Source organism: Notamacropus eugenii, chromosome 6 (assembly GCF_028372415.1).
Source record: "Notamacropus eugenii isolate mMacEug1 chromosome 6, mMacEug1.pri_v2, whole genome shotgun sequence".
NCBI lineage: Eukaryota > Metazoa > Chordata > Mammalia > Diprotodontia > Macropodidae > Notamacropus > Notamacropus eugenii.
The window spans coordinates 117,227,685-117,242,975 of NC_092877.1; the positions used below are offsets into that span (position 1 = coordinate 117,227,685).

Consider the following 15,291-nt stretch of genomic DNA (forward strand, 5'->3'; position numbering starts at 1 on the left):
TAGGTTGTGAGTCTAAGAGACTGGAGGGAAGATGTTGCCTTCTATAATAATAGGGAAGGCTGGATACAAAAGAAGAATTTAGGGGGAATCATAATAGGTTATGTTCTTGACATACTGAGTTTAAGATGTCCAGTTCCCAATGTTCGAAAGGCAGTTGGAGATGAAAGACTAGAGGCAGGCAAAGAGATTGGGGCAGGAATGGTAGATTTTTGAAATTCAGCATAGAGATCATAATTAAATCCAGGGGAGTTAACAAAATGGCCAAGAGAAAAAAGAAGAACCACCAGACCAAACTCTGAGAGATACTTATGATTAGAGGGTATAGTCTCGAGGAGCACCAAGTAAAGGAAACAAGAGTAGTCAGGTAGAAGGAAAAACCAGGACAGAAGAGAGAGTATCAAGAAAAAGAGAATGATTGATAGTGTCAAAGGCTACAGAGAGGTCAAGGAGTCTGAGGATTGAGAAAAGACCTTTTGATTTGGTAACTAAGAGAGATTTAGTGACTTTGGAGAGAGCAACTTCAGTGGAATGATAAAGTTGGAAGCCAGATTGTAAGGGGTTTAGAAGAGAGTGAGAGGAGAGAAAGGAGAAATTCATACGGTTGATAGCCTTCTTAAGGAGTTTAGCTACCAAAAGCAGAAGAGATATAGTATGATAATGACTTAGAATGAAAGTCTCAAGTCGGGGTTTTTCAGGTTATTTGAGACATATTTGCAGGGAATGTTTGTAGGCAGTAGTAGATAAGTCAGTAGAAAGAGAGAGATTGAAAATAAACGAAAGAGAGGGAATGACAGAGTGGGCAATCTATAGGAGGAGACAAGATGGAATAGGATTGCTTGTATGAGTAGAGGTGGCTAGCCTTGATAAGAAGTAAGGTCATTTTATCCTGTGAGAGGAGGTGAAGGAGGATATAGTGGCAGAAGGCATCTGAGTGATGAGATGTAGAAGAGGAGGAAAGAGAGAGTTCATGGAAAGTGGCCTCAATTTTTTCTGTGAAATATTCCAAGGTTTTCAGCTAAGAGAATGAGAGTAGGTGGAGCCATGGGAGTTTTGAGGAGAGATAGTTTTAAAAGAATTGTTGTGGAGAGGAGCACAGTGAGTTAATAGGAGAGACTTAGTAAGATTGCCTAGCCGCAATGAAGAGCCAACGAAGATTACATAGTATAAATTTATAGAGGACCTAGTCAAAATGATTGCATGATTTTTTCCACCATTTCTTAGTAGCACATATGTAAGAGCAAAAGTGAAGAAGAGTGGGAGTGATCCAAAGCTAATGCTTGGCTGGACATAATCAGCATTATGTCTAGGGATTCAAAAGAAGAGTATAGAGTCGAATTGGTCTACTAAGGAGTCAAAACTTGAACAATAGGAGAGAAAGCTTAGTGCCAGTGACATGGACAGGGAGATATTTAAGGGGTCAAGGGATTAAATGTAATGGTACAGATGAAGAATCAGATTATGTAAAGGAAGGCGGAGGGAGAAAAGAAAAAAACAATAGATGATGATCAGATGAGGGCATTTCAAAATCCTTGAACATGAAAGTGCTACATTTGTGGGTGACAGAAAAATCAAGGGTGTGATTAATTTTGTATGTGTGTGGCTCTATTGTATCTGTCTGTGACATTTCAAAAGTTCAAGAGATATAGTTTCTGGGAAATTTAATCATTTTATTAATAAGGTTAGCATGTTATTAATAAAAAGTCAGTAGCACACTCTAATACCAAAGACCATCATGGTGGTACGTTCGTGGTTCATAAGCCTGTGGAAGAAGGGTGTTCCTGAAGCTGATAATCAGCTTTGATTGGTTAACAATTAATAAGAAAACAAATATTACAACAAGGGGGCTGAACCTATTCTAATTAACTTTGATTATGTCATTTACTTCTAAATTACCCCAAGCCTTGGGAAATCAAATTAAAAAATTTATCTCCACCCAAAGCTGAGTAGAATAAAATGGGATTAAATTCCTTGTAAGACTAGGTGGGATTTGACTAAGACTGAGAAAAGTTAATTCAGTGTCCTTCAAGAAGTGGAACTTTAAAATGAGGAGGATAAAAAAAGGGGAAACTGAATCTCCTTAAATCATTGGTTATTCATAATCATTTCTCTCATGTTCTTTCTTGCCTTACACACTGAAGATGTCATACCCTACATCGTGCCATTGTGAGCTTTTAAAGAGCAAGATGCCAGAGATCCAGCTATGGAAGCTATGCCAGAGTTAGTAGACCAAAGCAAGTGAGGAGGGACCCAAACCAACTGCTTAACCCAGCATGGAAGTAGATCAAAGGCATCTAAGAGGGAACTGGTTTCAGGTCTGAAGTTTGAAGTCATTCTCCCAAAAGATTGAGATGGTGTACGGGACTTAGGTAAATACAGGAGACAAAGGCCTGGGCCTGGAAGTAGGAAGAATTTAGTTCAGATCTGGACTCAGATACTTTCTAGCTGTGTGGCCACAGGCAAATTATTTCACCTCTTGTTGCCTCAGTTTCCTCATCTGTAAAATGAAGATATAAAAGCATATAACTCCTAGGTTGTTGTGAAGATTAAATGAGATATTTGTAGAGCGTTTAACATAGTGCCTACCAAGTATTAGGCTCTATGTAAATTTTAGTTAAAAGATATTATTGGATAGTGCACTCCCAATTAAATGATGTTCTGACTTGAATAGTTTGAGATTTATGTTGTGAAAATGCTCAAAAGGTGTCTCCAAGCAATAACATTAGATAAGAATTCCCAGCTGTAGTCAATTCTCCAGTCATCTAGAGCTCCATGTTTTCTCTGTCTCAGAAAAGGGGTTTTTACCCCCTCCCTCCCTAGCTGCTGACCTGAGGGGTACAATCTGATCCACATTGTTAACAGTTACATGTGTTGCTGTTAATAAACTGTTATCTTGCTTGGAGAAAATGTGTCTCAGTTTTTCTTCGTGGTATTTTACAGTTACATTCACCTCTAACCAGTTCTGTCTAGGCAACTCACAACTCTAGATATCCTAGCAAGCTAGGGCACAGCTTGGATTTTTTAAGTCTTTTCAGTTCTTAGTGGTTTCTTCAAGTGGTGATATTCTCAGGGAGCAGTTACTAATGGGCAACTAGTACCAATTCAGGAAACCCTGACCTCTTGAACTCACAACATTATAACTAGGGCTGGAATTGTTCATTTCTAAATATTGACATACAGGAACTGGACTAAGGGAAGGAATCCCAAAATTGTATAGGAAGCCACAGAGACTTGAGGTTGAATATAAGATCATCTATGCACGTACATACGTACATACATATATACATGTATATATATATATATATATATATATATATATATATATATATTTAAGATGGGATCATGATGCTTTTATAAAGAATTAAAATATGCAGATATTTTTAAAAGTATTTTTCTTATTTAGAGTCTAACTGAATTTTTGGAATTCTTGATTATAATTATAGAATCTAAGCCTCTATGATTATGATCAAGAATAATTCCATGCATACAAATATATCTGATATACTTAAGAAGATTCTGAGGCTGAATATTAGCTACATCTTTAGATGAAATTATTAACATTTCCTCTACAATAAGCTCAGTAATTTTCATCATTTACTGTTTCCTTTATTTCCTTAAAATATTCTCTGTTGTTTCACATGATGATCAGTTTACAAAGCTTGAATAGGATCAAGAGCAACTGATGAAATTTTTCAGAGCCTATAACTTTTCTTTGACATAATAATATATTTTTGAAGCCTATTCATGTGCTATTTTTTTCTTTTTATGTGTTCTTCTGCTTTCAGAAATCAGCCTTATTACTTTTCTTGTGTAACAAGTTTTTTTTTTTAATTGAAGCTATTTGTATATCAGATATTTATTTTTATCCACATAAAAGCTTCTTGTTCCATTTATGCATTTTGCATAATTTCATTGAAAAGGCTCTTTCCAAATCTGCCAATATGACTCACTTTTGTTTAAAGCATCTGGAGTAACAGCTGTCCAAGTGTCTCTCTTTGATTACCCCTTCTGCACGCTCTGTCTCTCACATTCTTTCCCTTGCCTCCCCATCCCTTTTCTACATCAATATCTATATTGATACAGGTCATGACATAGTCTAATTTCTCTGCAATAGTAGCAGTCAGTGGTTGAACAGAAAACAGTATTAGAAAGGATCTGATTTAGGAGAAACCTTATAGAAAATCTAGTACAACCTGAGATTGAATAAGAATTCCCTCTAAAACACATCTAACAAATGACTTTTGGATAGCTCTAATTTTGAGAAGATGTCTTTTACAAGAATTCTAAATTCACCTCTTTTAAACTTGTACCCATTGCTCCTAGTTCTTTTCCCCCTTGGAACCAACCAGAATCCACCTAATCCATCATCCAAGTCACAGCTTTTCAGTTATTGCTATGTGTCAGAAAAGAAGGATGATGCATTAAGACATTCTGAGTGTCCCAGAATTGGGAAATGAAAGGTCCTCTAAATTATGTCCTAATCTCCACACATCTGGGTGATTGTATTTATTTCTGTATATTGCATTTTAAGGAAAAGTTTAATTGAAAATTGCATAGGAGAGGGCAACCAGGATAAAGAATTTGGAGTTCATGGATATATTAACTGATTGAATAAATTGGTAAAGTATAACTTGACAAAGAAAATTCAGTAAAAGAGGACAAGATACGATAATTACCTTCAAAGATATGATGAAATTTCATATAGAAGAGGGACTCAACTCTTTTACCTAGGTTGTTAAGAGTTCAAGGTCACAGATGAATATAGTCAAGAAGCAAATTTAGATTTCAGAATAATTCTTTAGACCAATCTAAATGTCAACTGTGTTTTCTGTAAAGGTAGTGGGGTTCCAACTTTGTTGGGGAACAGATGCTAGATGTCCATTTGCAGGTATTTTGAGAAAATGCTTTAATAAATTATTATTAAGTTCTCACCTAATTACTTTAGTCAATATAATCACATATGAAATGATTATGTGATTATATTGATATGTATACACAAATATATTACTTATAAACAATTTAAAAAATAATATCTAGAATTTATATGCAGTGCTTACTATGTACAAATCACTGTTCTAAGTGCTTTAAAACTATTATCTCAATTTATCCTCACCACAATTTTGGGAGGTAAGTGTTCCCTAGGCTACCCAGTGAGTGTCTGAGGATGGATTTGAATTTAGGTCTTTCTAACTCTAGTCCCAGCTCCTTATTCCTTATGCCACCTAGCTGTCTGTTTTACTTTGAACTAAATGATCAGTGTGCTCCTTTTTCACTCTGATTGTCTGGGAGTCTGATCACTTTCATATTGATGTATTAGACAGATGTGGATGGTCAAACAGGGGCTACACTCTTGCTTAATTTAGGGGAAGATTCTTTTCCCCTTACTTCACAAAAATATTCAATCTGGGTAGCTATTTAATAGTCTCTAATTAGTAGTTTTTAAAAAAGCATATAACTATAGTCAGGTTAATACTTCACCAGTAGGTGAAAATAGAGGCATTCTTAGCTTACAATATAGAGCTGATATAACTTGACAAAAAATTACAAAAGAAAACATAGATTCAGCTAAAAATTACTAAAGACTCAATAAAGAAAACAGACATAAGAATTTGCAAAAGTGACAAAAAATTAGCAGATGGCTTTGCAGAAGGCAAGAACCAGGAAGCAGTGCTCCTTTGTGCCTAAGTAGACAGCCCACAGGTATCTCAGTTCTAGTAGGGTAATTGACAAAACTGTTTTGTGATTAAATTAATTAATGATTGGTTGGAAACCCTCAAAATGGAAGTATGGATAGATCTGTGGGAGCACTGTGCTTACCCAAGGTATGTGGGTACCTTGAATGCAGTGACTTGAACTAATTTATAACCTCAATATTCATAAATCCCTAACAACTGGATGAATTTGAAAGGTTTTGTTGAAAGTCTTGTGGCTGAATAATATTTTTTTGCTCAGTCATATAAACACATTTTCTTTTCTAGATTGCAGTTACTGAATATGCTCTGACATTTAAAATTTCTTTCATTTATGAAGAACAGTCTCTTAAGTCAACTGGAGGGAAAATAATTAAAGTGGGGAGGAGGAGCCCTCACATTGTGTTCCCCAGGGCATATGCCCAGTTATTCACTCTCCAAATTTGCTTGATCCTCACAAGATGCCCTCTCATTCTTAGAGAAGAATTAGCGCTAAATACTACACTCAAAGTTTCTCAACGTGCTAGTATTCCTGTTATGGATCCCCTCTACTCCTTACCACTTTAGCTCTCAACATAGTGCCAATGCTATTTCATTTACACAAAATATCTATTCACAATGATGGTGCTTTTAAATATTGAATATAACTATTTCCTTCAGCAAAAGGCAAAAGAAGTAACTGTATAATGAAACTCATATCTCAAAGCAAATGCAGGAATAATAAATATATCACAATCCATCACATAAACACAGATCACACTTTACCTCCAACAAACTATCTCTTAGGGGAAATGGGAGCACATTTACAGATACCTTGAAGGGAAATAAATACATAGGGGAAGAAAACCTATGATGCTGGGGTGCTCATGGGCTACTCTATGGACCTAGAGGGCTGTTCCTCTCCCAGTATGACTATAACAAGTGCTTCTCAGAAAGTCACCCACGGGACAATGTCAATACGAAGAACTCACATCTGTGGAACTTTTAACTTAGATGTTCTACTTTTTTCAGAAAAAAAAAAATCCATAAAATTTTCTTGATGAGCAAGGGCTTCTAAGTTGAACAGAAGCTTCTTCTATGAAGCTATTTATTCATTTGGTATTTGATTAATATTTTACTGAGTATAATAACTTAGCCAGACTAGTTGATCTACAATGACTTCTCTGATTTTCTGCTTCCAAGGAGTTCCTTTGTGTAACTTATGATTATTAATTAAATTCTCATTTTGTGTCTATGATGGGTAACCCCCTTCCAATCACAGAATAGTTCTGGTGTCTATATTTCCTCCATTATTAATATGAAAGTTTTCCATTTACTCAATTCCTCATAAACACATCAGTGAAACAAACCATGTTTTCCTTTGGCCAGCTTATCACATTCAAATGAGCAAATGCTGCCTCAAAATTATGGGTCATAGTAACTGCTTTTCTTAGGATTCTGAGTAAACCTATGCTCTAGACAAATGAATTGTCAGGCAAATTAACTATGAAAATGCATTTTTCAGTAGCAGACATATTCCAGATAACTAAATTGACTTTCTTAAAGAGCGATTTACAATAATAAAATATTATTTGCCTAAAATCATAGCAAGCTCTAGGTATGGCATAGAATTTTAGTATAAAACAAACAAACCAAAATATTTTTTTTCAGCCACTCAGCTTCTAAAATATAAGCTAAGTAGAGGTGGAAAATTTCTAGAGCAGTTTTAAAATGTTCAGTATAAGATACCAGGGTAAGCAAAAATGGATTACAATGGGGTAGTGAGACAAAGGAGTCTGGAATCTAGAAAAAGGGGAACTAAGGGGTCTGAAGACTTAGTGATCACACACCCCCTTAGACACCACCTACACTTTCATCTATAACAACTATCATTACTCCTTCACTGAGGCCTATACACATCCAGGTTCTACTATAAAGAGCTAGTGGCCCACTACTCAAATGGTTTTATTCACATTCAATCTTAGGTTAAGGAGACAACTACTATCTCCCTCTACTCTTGTGGGAGGAAGGAAGGGTTAATCAAGGGTCCTTGAAACTCATCAGGTACACTGAAGAGGGATAGACCAGATACTATAGCGAACAGGCTGATATTTCCACCTGATTACAGCCAATAACAAGTACTTTATAGAAAGCCACCCATGGCACAATGAAGGTGAAAGCCAGAGGCCCCTAGAGATGAAAGCCTGAAGTGAAGTAAGTATTTCCTATAACATCAATGCAATTCCCATAGCAGCTGATATGAATACACATACATATTCCCAGGGTTTGTTCGCAAAATATACTAAACTCTCCTCTTACAAGACAAAAATATTTATTTGGAACATTGCTATTAGGATACCAAAAGGCAAGATTTAGCAATGTACTCATCACCAATCCGGAGAGCGCAGATATTACAAGTAAACTCCCCTAGATAAGTTCGTCCCTCTGCCTGCTTCTCTCTCTGCCCACACCTTTCCCTCCAAGCAATACAACATATACTTTTCCAATCAAAGACAGGAATTCCTAGGTGTAGTTCTCCATACAGATAGGAATGGGGGGAGGGGCTTTTTTAGATTTGTAAAGAGAGAGCCCACATCAGTGAGATCACAGATCTATCTCAATATGTACTGTCATATAATGATGTTTTGAGAAGCAAAGTGCTCAGTCAGGAAGACCTTATATCAACTAAACCTTTGAATTCATATGTTGTTTGACTGTATGCAAAGTCTCTTAACTACTCATTGCACTGAACAACTCTAAGACATACCACAACATCACTTTGTTTTCATTACTTCACTAAACCACAATTGGTTTACTAAAACACAAATGCATAATAAGAAAAGAAAAAGAAACATATTACTAACCTAAGTACTAAAACTTATATACAAAAGAAAACAAAAAAGCAATGTCATGTGCATAGCAGAATGTAAGACGATTCAAAATATACAACAATAAATTTTCATTTCAAGAAAACTTATATAATAAATACTACATATTGTGCTGCAAGTTGCGCATCTTTGCTTGCTTTTAAGTTTTCTTGTGTTCTGTACTGTGCACTTTTTACTTTGTTCTTTTTCCCCCTTTTCTCCCAGAATGCTACACAATTAAGTGTGGATATATCTTTATATACATATATACATACATAGATGCGCATGGATGTACATATATGTGTGCATGTGTGTATATTGTATATGCACACATACATATGTACATACATATTCACACACATATACACATATACACACACTTAGAGGAATATGCATGTATTTGTATGTATGCACATGTACACACATTATATACATACATGTATGTATATATACTTAGATATCTGTAATCGTACTCATATATAGACATATTCATATGCATCTTTGTACTATGCCATGTTATATTTGTTTGTACTACTATAATATACTATACCATACTATACTGTTATACTATACTATACTATACTATACCACACTACACTATACCACACTATACTATTCCATACTATACTATGCCACATTATACTATACCACACTATACTATTCCATACTATGCTATGCCATACTATGCTATGCCATACCATACCATGCCATGCCATACCATACCACACCATACCATACTATACTATATCCTGAGGGTAGATTATGACTTCCTTCATAGGTCCAAGTCTTTCCATGTTTTTCTAAGTGCACCAATTCATCATTTCCTATAGCACAGTAACATCCTAACCTTATACTGTCTAATTATTTCAAATAGCCTGAAACAATTTTGATTGATATGACTGATATATAGTGTATTTTCCCTAGTTTTCACTTTTGATTAAATCTATTTTATCTTTAATTTTGTCTGAGATCATGATTACTATCCCTGCTTTTCCCCCTAATAAACTCTAATCCTGATCTTCATTTTATGTTTGTGTGTATCTCCTATTTCCTATCCCTCTTGACTCCTCTACTTTACTTCTACCTGCTACCTTGCCTTCCTATTATTAAAGTTACCTACAACCAAAGATCCCTTCCTTAACCTCTCCCTTCCACCATGAAATCCCTCCCCTATGCTGTCCCCACTTCCTATCCCCTTAACATTATATTTCCTTCTGAATTTAGATTTTTATGCTCTTCTAGATATATAAATATTGTTCCCTCTTTCACCCTCTTTTGATGGGAGTAGGGTTCCAGAACTACCAGATTTCCTTTCTCATCTAATTGTTCTGTGTCAGTTCCTCCTCTCATTTACACAGAAAAAATGACTCTTTTTACTTTTTCCTATATGGTTGACTTTTTAATATAAAATCATACTCAGTTCTACCACAATCTTTCTTTCAAACTATCCAATTACTAATAATAATCTGAGACATATGATTTATACTTCCTGGTATAAAAAGTAAACAGTCTGTCCTTATTGATATCTTCATAATTAATCTTTGATGTTTACCTTACTTTTTTCTCCTGGATATTGTCTGTCAAATTTTCTTTTGATTTCAGGTCTTTTTGCAACAAAATCCAGAAAGTCTGGCAATATAATGAATGACTTTTTTTTTTTTCATTCAAGAATATGCTTAACTCTGCTGGGTATGATACTTTTGGCCACAACCCCAGTTTGCTTCTTGATACATGGACCTACAATCCAAGAACTACAGTCTTTTAATGTAGCCACTGCTAGGTCTAGTGTGATTCCAATTTTGGGTCTGCCAAATTTGAATTTTTTTTCTTGTGGCTTGTATTATTTTCTCCTTGAGCTGGGAGTTTCAGAATCTAGTTGGGATAGTCCCGAAAGTTTTCCTTGTAGGATCTCTTTCAGATAGTGATCAGTGGATTTTTTTTCTATTTCTATGTTTCCCTCTTGTTTTAACACTTCAGGACAACTGTCTTTAATTACTCCTTGCATTATGCTTCGACTCTTTTTGTTTTGATTGTAGCTTTCAGGTAGTCCTATTATTCTTATATTTTCTCTTCTGCATCTGTTCTCCAGGTGAGTTGTTTTTCTTATGAGATGTTTCTCTTTCTCTTCTATCTTGTTTCATTCTTCGTATTTTGTTTTGCCATTTCTTGGTCTCATACTTTTACTGGCTTCCCCTTGCCCAATTCTAATTTTCAAGGAATTGTTATCTTCCTTAAGATTCTGGACCTCCTTTTGTAGCTGGTTGACTTTCTTTTAATAATCGTGTTTTTCCTGGATTGTTCTTATTTAAAAAAAAAAAATTAAAAAAACTTTCCTCAGTCTCTCTCATTTGATTTTAAAGTTTTTTTAAACTTCTATGAATTCTTTTTTGGGCATGTGACCATTTCATGTTATTCTTTGGGGTAAAAGAGGCTTGTTTTGCTTCAATGTCCTCCTCTGAAGATGAACCCCAGTCTTCTCTATCTACATAGGAGCTTTCTGAGATTGGGTTCTTTCTCCTTTTCCAGCTCTTTTTTTTATTAACAATTTGTTATGGCAATCACCTCTCATCCTGGGTTACGGGGAATGTTGTATCTGGCCTCAGATTCTCCTTCAGTTCTCCCCTCTGGCCTGGAATCAAAACCAATAATTTTGTCCTCCTGTAATTGCCCACAGGCAGTAGCATTCCACCTTACTGCTTCTGCACTCACCAGGCATATGCTGGTTACTTCTTGCTGAAGACCATGTCTTGGCCACACAGCTGGGACTGACATCCCTTGTCTACAGAGGTACCTCAATCTGCCCCTGCTCAGAAATCCAACTGTCTACACTGTTCAGGAGGTGAAAATTCCTGTGGCTGGGACTGAGTCTGTCTTTCAATCCAGTTAGCCTTTTTGCTGTTTCAGTGGAACTAGCCTGGAGATGTTTACACTTCACAGGGGAGAAAATTCTGATCTTTTCTGGTTGTCGCAGGAGGACCACTGTTCTGCCTCAATTCTTACTTTTACTTTTACCACTTTGCATTTACCTTGAGGTGCTATTTTGTCTTATTTGTGAAGAAAATCTAGAGTGCTTGGAATTTTCTGACCTACTCATCATCTTCCCAGAATCCTCTCCCACTACAACATTTCCAATCTATGTTGGTACAGTGAGTTTCCTCTTCTGGGAACTCCCTATAACAATTATACCATAGATCTAATCACTTATACTTCATATTCTTAAGACCAAGAAGAGCCTAAAAGTCATGTAGTTTAAATTTTTAATTATAAAGGTACAGCACCTGAAACCCAGAGAGACTGAAATACTTTCCAAAGATCACAGTTAATTAATTAACAGCCAATACTAGAACTCAAGTCTCCTTCCCAGTCATTTGCTCTGTGTGGTAAGAAAAAAAAATAATAAGCTAACTCTGGATAGGCTGAAAGGCATTGTTTACAGTATCAGATGATAAAACCCATATTCTCTATGATGATGTAATATATACAAATATGCAGGTCCTCTGAAGGACATCATATAACTTGAAAAAGTCCTGAGTGTTTATTTCATTATATCTGCAGCTTGTCATAAATGACCAATTGACATGTCAGGACCTAGTCCTTTTGTCTCATAAGTACCATGACCCTTCACCTTCCAGGGGAGAAGGCATGAAGACTCAGAGATCTAAAGTATTCTCATGCTTTGCCTCCCATGGTGGCAAGAAAAGAGAGGCAGAACCCAAAAGGGCAGCAGAAGATAAAGAATAACTATAAAATCTCTGAATTTTCCTAGTTATTGATAACAAATTTTCTATAAACTGGTATGTTTCTCTTTTGAGCATAGCTAAAGGTAATTTAGAATTTTATTTTATTGCTCACTCATGTACTAGTCCCATATTTTAGTCTTTCTTTATTTTTAGTTTTTTTGGTCCAGACCTGATATTTCACTCCCAGTGGAAATTACATATACCAATGCAGATCAACAACTCATGTGTAGCATATCTTCCGGTGTTTGTCAGTGCAGACAGGTTACCTGGCTTATCTATGGTGACCCAATTAGTGAGAGTTGGACTCATGACTTGAACCTAGGTTTTTTTTGACTATCAGGCTAGCATATAAATATATATTTTTTAAATGTTTTTTCTAATTTAATGCTGATTTAAGGTGCACAAAGACAAGAAATTCATCGTATAAAAATGTTTATTTTCCCCAGTGCCTAGCACAGTGCGCTGCAACCAATGGGTAATAAATGCTTATTCTAATTGGATCAATGAAATTGAAGTTGTACTAAACAAACAACAAAACATTTACGCAAAGTTTTCAGGGTTACAAATGCAGTTTCCCCCAAACAACCCTCTGAGAATTCAAGTTCGACTGTATCTACTCCTATTTTAAATGTGAGAAAATTTTAAGCTTCAATGATTTTCACAGTCCTGAAACAGTAAAGATGTGGGTGTCAGGACCCAAATCCAGACTTTCTCCATTGTAAGCCCAATGTTCTAACCATATCCCTAGGTTTCCTTTTATTAACACATGTGACAGATTTCAATATCTCCTTTAAGTTAGCCACACAGTAGGAGTAGCTCCTACCCTGTGGGATAGCAAAGTTCTCTCCTTCAGACAAATTTGGTTTGTTAAGTGAGTGGGGAAGGGGAATGTCTTTTTCAGTACTTTGGCCTTTCAGTTCCCACATACCCACTCCTCACCACTCAATACTCCCACAGCTGTGTCATCACAATATTTTACTGTAAACTTGACTTCTTGTTCTAACACCAATCCTTTCCTCACGAATGGCTGAACTCGTATATGCCTACACGGCTCCAGCTGCTGATATGGTTCAGGTCCTTTGGGTCTTACTTTTATGCTCTTGGATCTGCTGATATTTTAATCCATATATATGGTTTACCACTGTCCAATAGCCTGCCATTACAATGTTTAGAAATGATCAAGGAGGATACTACATTCCTTTGGGGCAATTTCAACTCCTAAAGGTCTTTGCAGGAAAAAAAAAAATACCATATATGGAGTTATAACTCCTGGCTCTTTCATTTTGCTAGATGTGTGTGTGTGTGTGTGTGTGTGTGTGTGTGTGTGTGTGTGTTTAATTTAGAATTTTAAAAAGTTAAATGAGAGCTAGAAAAATAAAAGTTACCCCTTGTGTTCAAAAGCTCTATATTTGAAATGATGAGGCTGCAGTTTGATTTCCCCAAGCTCTATCATTTCCTATTTGTGAGAAAATGGTCTAAACATACAAATTTTCTGATTCTCAGCTTCCTAATTTAAGAAAAGGAGAAAATCATGTCTATTCTATGTAACTCATAAAAGAGTTGTGAAGAAACTGATTTATAAGTCATATATATGAATGTATTTGTGTATGTATGCATATACAAATACATGTGTATGTCTAATTATGAGTTATCACTATTATAACTGAGAAACTATATTTAACTTAGTGTTTTATAATTCTTTTCCCCTTTCAAGTAAAAATTTGCAAAGTAGGAAATTAAAAATTGATTGTAATTTGTAATCCCTTGAAGAGCATTCCTGAAAAAAATGGCCTTTTGATTTAATCTATGATATTAAAATGAACAACTGACATTATTGGCCATTTTGATTCACAGACATATGCATAAGACAGTTGAAGACAGAAAATAAGGCTTGGAAGAGCTGATATAGGAAAGGAAATAAAGTCAATTAGGGACGAGTAAAGAGATTTCCTTGTGGCAGAGAGGACTTAGTGGATATTAAAGGACCTAAATTTACAGCTGATACATTTATCACAGTTGCATAACTTCTTTCAGCACTGTTGTATATGTGAATATAATCTTCATCTATATATTTAAAAATATTCTCTATGACTCACAGATTTATAGCAGAAAGACAAGGGTTTATTTTTAAGAAAAATGTAAAGATAATCAAAATCATAAACTATCAAAAGTTGCAGGAAAATGTTTGACAAAATACTGTAATCATTTATATTAAAATCTCAAAAAGAATAGGAATAAAAAGATACTTTCCTAAATAGGATGACAAATATTTATTTAAAACCAAGAGCTATTAATTGTAACAGATACACATGGAGTTTTCCTAATAACAATTTGTCTCCATTATCATTTGATCAAGTTAGAAATGATAACTATAGCAATAACTGAAATAAATTGATGGAATGAATATATGTAAAGAAGAGGGAGAGGCAACAAACATGCTATTTCATCTTTATGGCTTTCTAGTACCTTAAGAACCAAAACATATTTTAAAGAAAGGGCAATTCTGTTCCATATTGGGGAAGGGAAGGTAATGAGGACTTTCAAGAGCCATTCTCAGTGTAGAAATGAAAAAAATGAACAAAAAAGAAAAATTTTAATGTAAAGAAGGAATATTACATGTTAATAGAATACAAGGCTAAAACTAAAAGAGGAAAAAAACCCCAATAACTTGGCATCAACTTTAAATAGAACATCAAAAATCAAGAATAAATTGGCTACCAGGACTTCCACAACAGCTAGGAGGAACCATTTAGAAGTGAAGAGATGAAGGAAAGTATAAGTTGTGTTAACAGTCAAAATAAAAAGGACAGCCAGGAGTTGGAAGAGATCGTGGAAAGTTACTGTTATCAATAGGAGATTCAGAAGAAAGGTAAGTTGTCAAGCAATGCAGGACCAGGACAGAAAGTAGTAAAACTAGATGCAAACATCTGCTGCCATGAAAATCCCTCTCGTTGGCATAACCCTAAACTGTCCCCATTTAATCCAACTGCTTGCCAAACCAATAATAATAGATCCTCT

The 15,291-nt window shown here is 35.3% G+C and overlaps 1 long non-coding RNA gene across 2 annotated transcripts in view; it reads right to left on the minus strand.

The window, feature by feature from the left end:
- LOC140511717 (uncharacterized) overlaps positions 1-15,291 on the minus strand; it is a 203,965-nt gene that overhangs the window by 161,363 nt on the left and 27,311 nt on the right. The window lies entirely within an intron of this gene.